The sequence below is a fragment of the Nomascus leucogenys genome, chromosome 7b (assembly GCF_006542625.1).
Source record: "Nomascus leucogenys isolate Asia chromosome 7b, Asia_NLE_v1, whole genome shotgun sequence".
In the NCBI taxonomy this organism is placed as follows: domain Eukaryota; kingdom Metazoa; phylum Chordata; class Mammalia; order Primates; family Hylobatidae; genus Nomascus; species Nomascus leucogenys.
Window position 1 is genome coordinate 39,523,481 of NC_044387.1, and position 8,706 is coordinate 39,532,186.

At 39.4% G+C, this 8,706-nt stretch overlaps 1 pseudogene; it reads right to left on the bottom strand.

Annotated features, from left to right (window-relative positions):
- LOC100590699 overlaps window positions 1-4,363 on the bottom strand; it is a 39,693-nt pseudogene extending 35,330 nt beyond the window's left edge.
- Window positions 4,364-8,706: the final 4,343 nt, after the last annotated feature.

Here is an 8,706-nt window from a genome sequence, read left to right on the forward strand (position 1 = left end):
CTTTAGCATGAAAATAAGCCATGGAATTTCCCTGATATTCAGGGTCTCTTTTATAAGTAGGAGTTTTAATTTTTATGATAGCTACTTATGATGGAAGCAATAATGCAGAGATTAGCAACCTGAGACCCATCTTTATAGGCATATCATTTGACGTTAAGGATCCCTTCTGTTTCTACAACATACTAAAATCACGGACTACTGCAAAAGCATACCTGACATCAGTCTAGATATTTACAGTCTTATCTTTTGCTCTTTTACAATCTCAAGTGAGGACAAATAATTCTGCAGATTAGGCTGAATTAAACTGGGGAGATCTCCTTTTTATCATAGTTCATGTTGGATTGTAACAGCATGCCCAGCTTAGTATTTTCCTTCAAAATTTTTGTCATAGGGGCCATCAGCATAGAGCAACAGTTCTGGATTGGTGAATAGAATTTCTTGTAAATCCAATCTCAGAGTCCAATTTTGAGAAATCAGTTTAACACAATTATAGGTCTCTCTTTTGTTGGGTAAAGGTAAGATGGTAGCAGAGTTTAAAGAAAGAATTGCAGCAAAGAATATGCAGATTTGAAGGTGATAGGAGCAGAATCACATAAAATGTTATCCTGCTGGCTGAGAATGCTGGGTACATTCAGGATTTAGCAAGCTTTCTACAGCATGTGAAAGGTGTAGGCATAAGTTACTGCTTTGAACAAGTTCTGAGAAAGATTGTATGATTTGGCACCTGCAACTACTGGCTTTAAACAATTTGGATATTCTGTAGCAACCAGACATAACTGTACACTACACTAGTCTATACCTGTAATCCCAGCTACCCAGGAGGCTGAGGCAGGAAAATCACTTGAACTCGGGAGGCGGAGGTTGCAGTGAGCCGAGATCACACCACTGCACTCCAGTCTGGGCAACAGAGTGAGACTTCATCTCAAAAAGGAAAAAAAGAAAAAGAAAAGAAAGCAAATTAAAAGGGTCAATCACAATTTTAATGGATCTGATGTATTTGATCTTTCCCACATCTGTAGAGTAGAAGCCCATATAGTATCAGGAATTTCAGAAAGATGTATATCTTTCTGTATGGATGTAAATCTATACATTTATGGAACTTTTATGGCCTATTTTGTCCTACAAGTTTTTGAGCGAGGACCCCTAAATTCTGATTGTTTCATTCATGAATAAACAATGTGAATGGTTTAGAATAATTGGAGAGTCATAACACGGGAGGATTTTGCAAAATGTGTTTTAGTTCAGTAAGGGCCTCCTACTATTTTGCTTTCCAAAGAAAAGGGTCCTGATTGCTATTTTTAGTTAGTTCATGGAGTGGAGAGGCCAGTGTTGTGAGCTGGTCTATCGTGAAAGTCTGAGGAATCCTCTGAGTTGCCTTTTAGTCACAGGTCTAGAATAATTTTGAATAGTATTTATTTTTTCTGGAGACAGAAAGATTACTTTTGCAGAGAAGTCACGACCTAGATAATGTGCCACTTCTTGTGAGAATTGAAGCTTATCTCAAGAGGTCTTATGTCCCTTATAAGCTGGTTGTTATAATACATATATTTGGTCAATTTGTATGTCCTCTTTAGATGAAGAACAAAGAAGCAAAATACCTACATACGGAATCAAGGTAGAATGTCTGGGAAACTGCAGTGTTCAAATCTTGATATAAAATTTGTGAGAAATATGAAGGAGCCTTTAATCCTTAAGGTGTTACTGTCAAAGTACATTGTTGATTTTTCCAAGTGAAAACAAACAAATACTAACTAACACTCTTTTTGTCTACTGGAATGCTAAAATATATATACAAAATATAAGTCTACTACTGTGAACCACTCAGATTCAGTTGATTCCTTTGACAACAAAGTGTTTTGGTTTGGTATCACTGGGAATCTTTTTTTTTTTTTTTTTTTGAGACAGAGTCTCGCTCTGTCGCCCAGGCGGAAGTGCAGTGGCGCAATCTCGGCTCACTGCAAGCTCTGCCTCTTGGGTTCATGCCATTCTCCTGCCTCAGCCTCCCTAGCAGCTGGGGACTACAGGCGCCCGCCACCACGCCTGGCTAATTTTGTTTTTGTATTTTTAGTAGAGACAGGATTGCGCTGTGTTAGCCAGGATGGTTTCGATCTTCTGACCTCGTGATCCACCCACCTCGGCCTCCCAAAGTGCTGGCATTACAGGCGTGAGCCACAGTGCCTGGCCGGGAATCTCGATATATAATTTTATTTGTAGCTCTAAGGCCCTGTACAAATCTCCATCCTTGTCCATGATTTCTTGACAGGTAAGATAAGAAGGTCACAAGGACTAGTACACGAAATAATTATTCCTTGATTTATTAGGTCCTCTACTCTTAAAGTGAGTCCCTGCGTTGCTTCAGGTTTCAGAAGGTATTGGGGTAACTTACAAAGCAGTTTAGGCTGGGTGCGGTGGCTCACACCTGTAATCCCAGCACTTTGGGAGGCCAAGGTGGGAAGATCACCTGAGGTCAGGAGTTTGAGACCAGCCTGGCCAACATGGTGAAACCCCATCTCTACTAAAAGTACAAAAAGTAGCTGGGCATGGTGGCACATACCTGTAATCCCAGCTACCCAGGAGGCTGAGGCAGGAAAATCACTTGAACTCGGGAGGTGGAGGTTGCGGTGAGCTGAGATCACACCACTGCACTCCAGCCTGGGTAACAGAGTGAGACTTCGTCTCAAAAAAGAAAAAGAAAAGAAAGCAATTTAAAAGGGTCAATCACAATTTTAATGGATCTGATATGTTTGATCTTTCCCACATCTGTAGAGTAGAAGCCCATAGAGTATCAGGAATTTCAGAAAGACATATATCTATACATTTATGGAACTTAATAGTTTCCTTAGGATAGTCAATTTGGGCCTGGAGAACCCACAATGTTTTATTGTCTGATAAATCTTAGATTTCTAGGGTCATTTCTCCAGAGGATAATTTTATTGAGCCTCCTATTTAGGAAAACAGATCTTTATCTAGGAGATTCAGAGGAGCAATATCACATAAAAGGAAGGCATGATTCTCAGAAAAAGGGCCAAGGGTGACCGTTGAGAATTCTGTTAAAGGAACCCTTTGAACTTGATTTGAAACTCCTGCCATTGAGATAACTTTTATTATCCTGAGAAAGTTCTTGATATATCATGGTGGACTCTAAAGTAGAAAGAGTTGTTCTGGTGTCACAGTACAAATTTCTTCATTTAAGTTTGGTTTCTCCTCATTGATTTAAAGGAGTTATTGGAAGTAGCTTACTGGGCAATTCCTTGGAACCCTATCAACATTAAGAGTTGTTAAAAGGATGTGGGGGTTGTTCCAATTTCCCCGTATTTAGCAATGGGCAGTCTTTTTGCCAATGCCCCTTCTGCTTCCAGTAACCCTAAGCATCTTTATCAATGAAGGCAAAATTGGGAATAACATTTTTTAAAGATAGGCCAAATTCCTTACAACTGTTGTAATTGTATATTGGTTTGTTTACCTGTTGGCTTCTTTTTTTTATCTAATATCCCTTCAACATGCTCTACTAGATGTTGCAGTTCTGTGAGAATTACCTCTCATTTTAGTTTAGATTTCTTCAGTAAGTCACTTATTTCTGTGTGCAATTCAGGAACAAAATGGGCTGGTATAGCCACTTTATCATCCTGGCCTTTAAAGCCAGTATTATGTGAAAACTGTCTACAGATGGGCATGATAGTCTGCAGCAGATTCATTTTTTTATAAGGTTAGATTATGGTCCAGCCTATTTTCATTGGAAGTGCTTCAGGAATAGCATCTAACAGTTGTTGGTCCATTTTTCTGTCCTCCTGCATTTCTTATTTAAAAGCATGCTCAGCAGGATCCTCAGTATATCCAGATGGATTATCCCAATGGGGTTTTTCTAGCCATTTTCAGTTACCTCCTGTGCATACTATCACGTGGACAAATTGGTACAAATTAAAATCATGGATTATAGACCCCCTAAAAAAATTTTAAATTCTTCTATAAATTTGGTTGTATTTTTTTAATATCACAAAATCTTTTATAATGGCTCAGAGTTCTCTGTAAGACCAAGGTTTAAATTCAGCTGTTACAGGTACTCCTGGCTTATTTGAGTGTCTAATTTTTTAAAGGAAGCTGGTGTGAAGAGGTTTAGGTGGAAAAGCCAAAACATTAAAGGGGTTAGTAGGTTCAGAAAAATCAATTACTGGAAGATAAAATGAAGCAAAGGGATTCACAAGAAGGGTCTATAGAGTCAGGCTGAGTTTTAGCTTTTAAATTAGTATTTGCACACTGGTAGAGATTATTTTGGAGAGGTTATTGTGAGTCATTCTGTCTATTAAAAGCCTCTGCCTACCAGTCCAAGACTGCATTCCATTGTCTTTGAGAGGTTCTCGGTCATTTCTTTTCTTTTCTTTTCTTTTTTTTTGAGACGGAGTCTCGCTGTGTCGCCCAGGCTGGAGTGCAGTGGTGCAGTCTCGGCTCACTGCAAGCTCCGCCTCCGGGGTTCACGCCATTCTCCTGCCTCAGCCACCTGAGTAGCTGGAATTTCAGGCGCCTGCCACCAGGCCCGGCTAATTTTTTTTTGTATTTTTAGTAGAGACTGGGTTTCACCGTGTTAGCCAGGATGGTCTTGATCTCCTGACCTCGTGATCCACCCGCCTCAGCCTCCCAAAGTGCTGGGATTACAAGCGTGAGCCACCAAGCCCGGCCAAGGGTCTTTTCTTTTCAAGAATGCTTTCAGAGTGAACTATTTTATCTAAGTTGAAGGTTACCCAAAGCAGCCATTGCAGCCTCACATTGTCCTTTATAAAGTTCACCAATTTTTCACACACACACAAAAAGACACAAGATCCTGATCCATAGCTGTTATAAATATAGGAAGCAGGGGGTTCAGACAGATGTAGGGAAGGGATTATGGACCAGGTGGAAAGTATCTTTGCCTTGGATTTCCCCAAATGAATGTATATATAGGGAACCTTGTACTTGTACTGCTGTCTAGAAACCCAGTGGAATGGCAGATTGTCTCCTGTTACAGACACAGGGAATAATGGGTTTTCTCCTCTTGCAAATGTAAGGATGACTTATCAAGAAACTTTCACACAGCACAGGTATGCACAAAAAAGTTGAAGAGCTTGAAATGCAGAGAGTACATCTTGGATCTGAGAGTACCCTTGAGCTCTGTGTTCAGCAAGAAAGCACTGAGTACCATGGGCTCTGTGGTACTGGCATCAGATTACTCACCTGTCTTGGAGCTTATCAACGATCTACTTTACATCTCATATTTGATACCAGAAACTGCTAAAAATAAAATCAGATCAAGTAAAACAGGAATATAGGAGTTTATTGTGCCTACCAAAGAACATTTCAAAAACCAGGAGATTTCAAACTGAACATGTTAAGAAGCTCATCTCACAAGTGTTAGAGCACAGCTTATAAAGCGTCAGTGAGAAAGACATTGAACTTCTATTGTAATTGGCTACTATAAATTTGTATCCCTTTTAGGGCACATAGAGCTGTAGAAGCTTATTTTTCTGTAGCTGATTGACTCAACTTTATCATACTGACATGGGAGAAAGGCTTATGGTTTGTTTATGGTTAGAGCTTGCATTTCAGAGAGATCAACATAGCTTACATTTTGTTATGGCTATGGTTGGTTGTTCTGAGAGTATATCCACACTGTGGCCTTCGTTTTCAATTTTTTTTAACATCCCTTAACAATGAGATGCCATGCAGAGAGAGAAAGAGAGAGGCCAAGGAGCAGTGAGGTGCCAGATTTGTGAGGGACCCTTCTTGGAGCTTTCAGGCAAGGCAAGCCTCCAGCTGAGTACCACACAGTGATCCAGTTCATGCCACTTGGAGCAGAAAAACTGCCCAGCTAAGCTCTGCCCAAACTTCTGACCCATTTAACTGTGAAGTGTAATAAAATTGCCATTGGTGCAAGCCACTAAGTTTTGGGGTAGCTTATGTCACCACAATAAATAATCCAAACATTCTCCTCTAAACTTAGATTGTCTATAGGATTAATGTGACAATTAATAACTTACAGCCTTGTGACTTGACCTCCACTGTTGGCTTAAATTTCAATTTAAATATTTTATTTTTATTCAGTTTGTCATGTGAGTACATCTTCTGTCCCAGTGAGATTACAATTCTTTTTTAGTACCTACAAATAGTCTTATATATAGTATTTTTGGTGAACTCTGCTTTTATTCTTTAGCAAATTAGTATAGGAAAAACTCACCTTTTTTTAACCGAAATTTGTGTTGTGTTTGTATAATGTTATAAACATCTTTATTTGTTTTTCCTTTTAGTATATGAGCCATCATTGAATGAAAGCGAGTGACAAGGTGCTGGGAAAATGTGGAAATGAGAGTGGGAATGTGGATATAGGTTATCGCTTATTAAAAATAATATTTGATTAAAAATCGCTAGAGAAAAACATATGTCAGCCACTGAGTGGTATACAAAGTAATAAAACAAAGGTGAGAATTTACAAATGATCCACTAGTAGAAAATAAACAATAAAAAAAACAAAAATACAAATGCAAGTCCTGGGATGGTATAGCCAAAATTCTGTGATATATCATAACTTATATAATTCATTCCCCTTGAGCATGGAAAGGCCTGTGAATATATTGGGGTAGTCACTCCTTGATTAGATAAGACTGCCTTTTAGCCAACTGGATGGAGAAATTCCTAGTAAGAGAGATGCAGTCATGCTTGTCTGGAAGAAGTAAATGGCCACATTGTGAAATGCCTATGAAAAGGGGTAACCTTCTAAAACTGAGCACCTTAGTCCTACAACGCCAAAGAACTGAATTCTGCCAACAACTGATGAACTTAGAAGAGGCCCCCAGAGTCTCAGATGAGATCACATCCTGAGCTAACACCTTGATTGCCCTCTGTTGAGACTGGAGCATAACACCCAGTACCTGTGCCTGAATTCTTTACTCATAAAATCTGTCAGATCATAAATTTCTGTTGTCTTTCTTTTTCTTTTTTTTTTAATTATACTTTAAGTTTTAGGATACATGTGCACACGTGCAGGTTAATTCCATATGTATACATGTGCCTGCCATATTGGTGTGCTGCACCCATCAACTCGTCATTTAACATTAGGTGTATCTCCTAATGTTATCCCTCCCCCCTGCCCCCACCCCACAACAGGCCCCGATGTGTGATGTTCCCCTTCCTGTGTACATGTGTTCTCATTGTTCAATTCCCACCTGTGAGTGAGAACATGTGGTGTTTGTTTTTTTTCTCCTTGCGATGGTTTGCTGAAAATGATCGTTTCCAGCTTCATCCATGTCCCTACAAAGGACATGAACTCATCATTTTTTATGGCTGCATTATGGTGTATATGTGCCACATTTTCCTAATCCAGTCTATCATTGTTGGACATTTGGCTTGGTTCCAAGTCTTTGCTATTGTGAATAGTGCCACAATAAACATAGGTGTGCATGTGTCTTTATAGCAGCATGATTTATGATCCTTTGGGTATATACCCAGTAATGGGAAGGCTGGGTCAAATGGCATTTCTAGTTCTAGATCCCTGAGGAATCGCCACACTGACTTCCACAATGGTTGAACTAGTTTACAGTCCCACCGACTGTGTAAAAGTGTTCCTATTTCTACACATCCTCTCCAGCACCTATTGTTTACTGACTTTTTAATGATGGCCATTCCAACGGGTAAGAGATGGTATCTGATTGTGGTTTTGATTTGCATTTCTCTGATGGCCAGTGATGATGAGCATTTTCTCATGTGTCTTTTAGCTGCATAAATGTCTTCTTTTCTGAAGTGTCTGTTCATATCCTTCGCCCACTTTTTGATGGGGCTGTTTTTTTCTTCTAGATTCGTTTGAGTTCCTTGTAGATTCTGGATATTAGCCCTTTGTCAGATGAGTAGATTGCAAAAATTTTTTCCCATTCTGTAGGTTGCCTGTTCACGCTGATGGTAGTTTCTGTTGCTGTACAGAAGATCATTAGTTTAATGAGCTCCCATTTGTCAATTTTGGCTTTTGTTGCCATTGCTTTTGGTGTTTTAGACATGAAGTTCTTGCACATGCCTATATCCTCTATGGTATTGCCTATGTTTTCTTCTAGGGTTTTTATGGTTTTAGTCTAACATTTAAGTCTTTAATCCATCTTGAATTAATTTTTGTATAAGATATAAGGAAGGGATCCAGTTTCAGCTTTCTACATATGGCTAGCCAGTTTTCCCAGCACCATTTATTAAATAGGGAATCCTTCCCCATTGCTTCTTTTTGTCAGGTTTGTCAAAGATCACGTGGTTGTAGATATGTGGCATTATTTCTGAGGACACTGTTCTGTTCCGTTGGTCTATACCTCTGTTTTGGTACCAGTACCATGCTGTTTTGGTTACTGTAGCCTTGTAGCATAGTTTGAAGTCAGGTAGCGTGATGCCTCCAGCTTTGTCCTTTTGGCTTAGGATCGCTTGGCTATGTGGGCTCTTTCTTGATTCCATATGAACTTTAAAGTAGTTCTTTCCAATTCTGTGAAGAAAGTCATTGGTAGCTTGATGGGGATGGCATTGAATCTATAAATTACCTTGGGCAGTATGGCCATTTTCACGATATTGATTCTTCCTACCCATGAGCATGGAATGTTCTTGCATTTGTTTGCATCCTCTTTTATTTCATTGAGCAGTGGTTTGTAGTTCTCCTTGAAGAGGTCCTTCACATCCCTTGTAAGTTGGATTCCTAGGTATTTTATTCTCTTT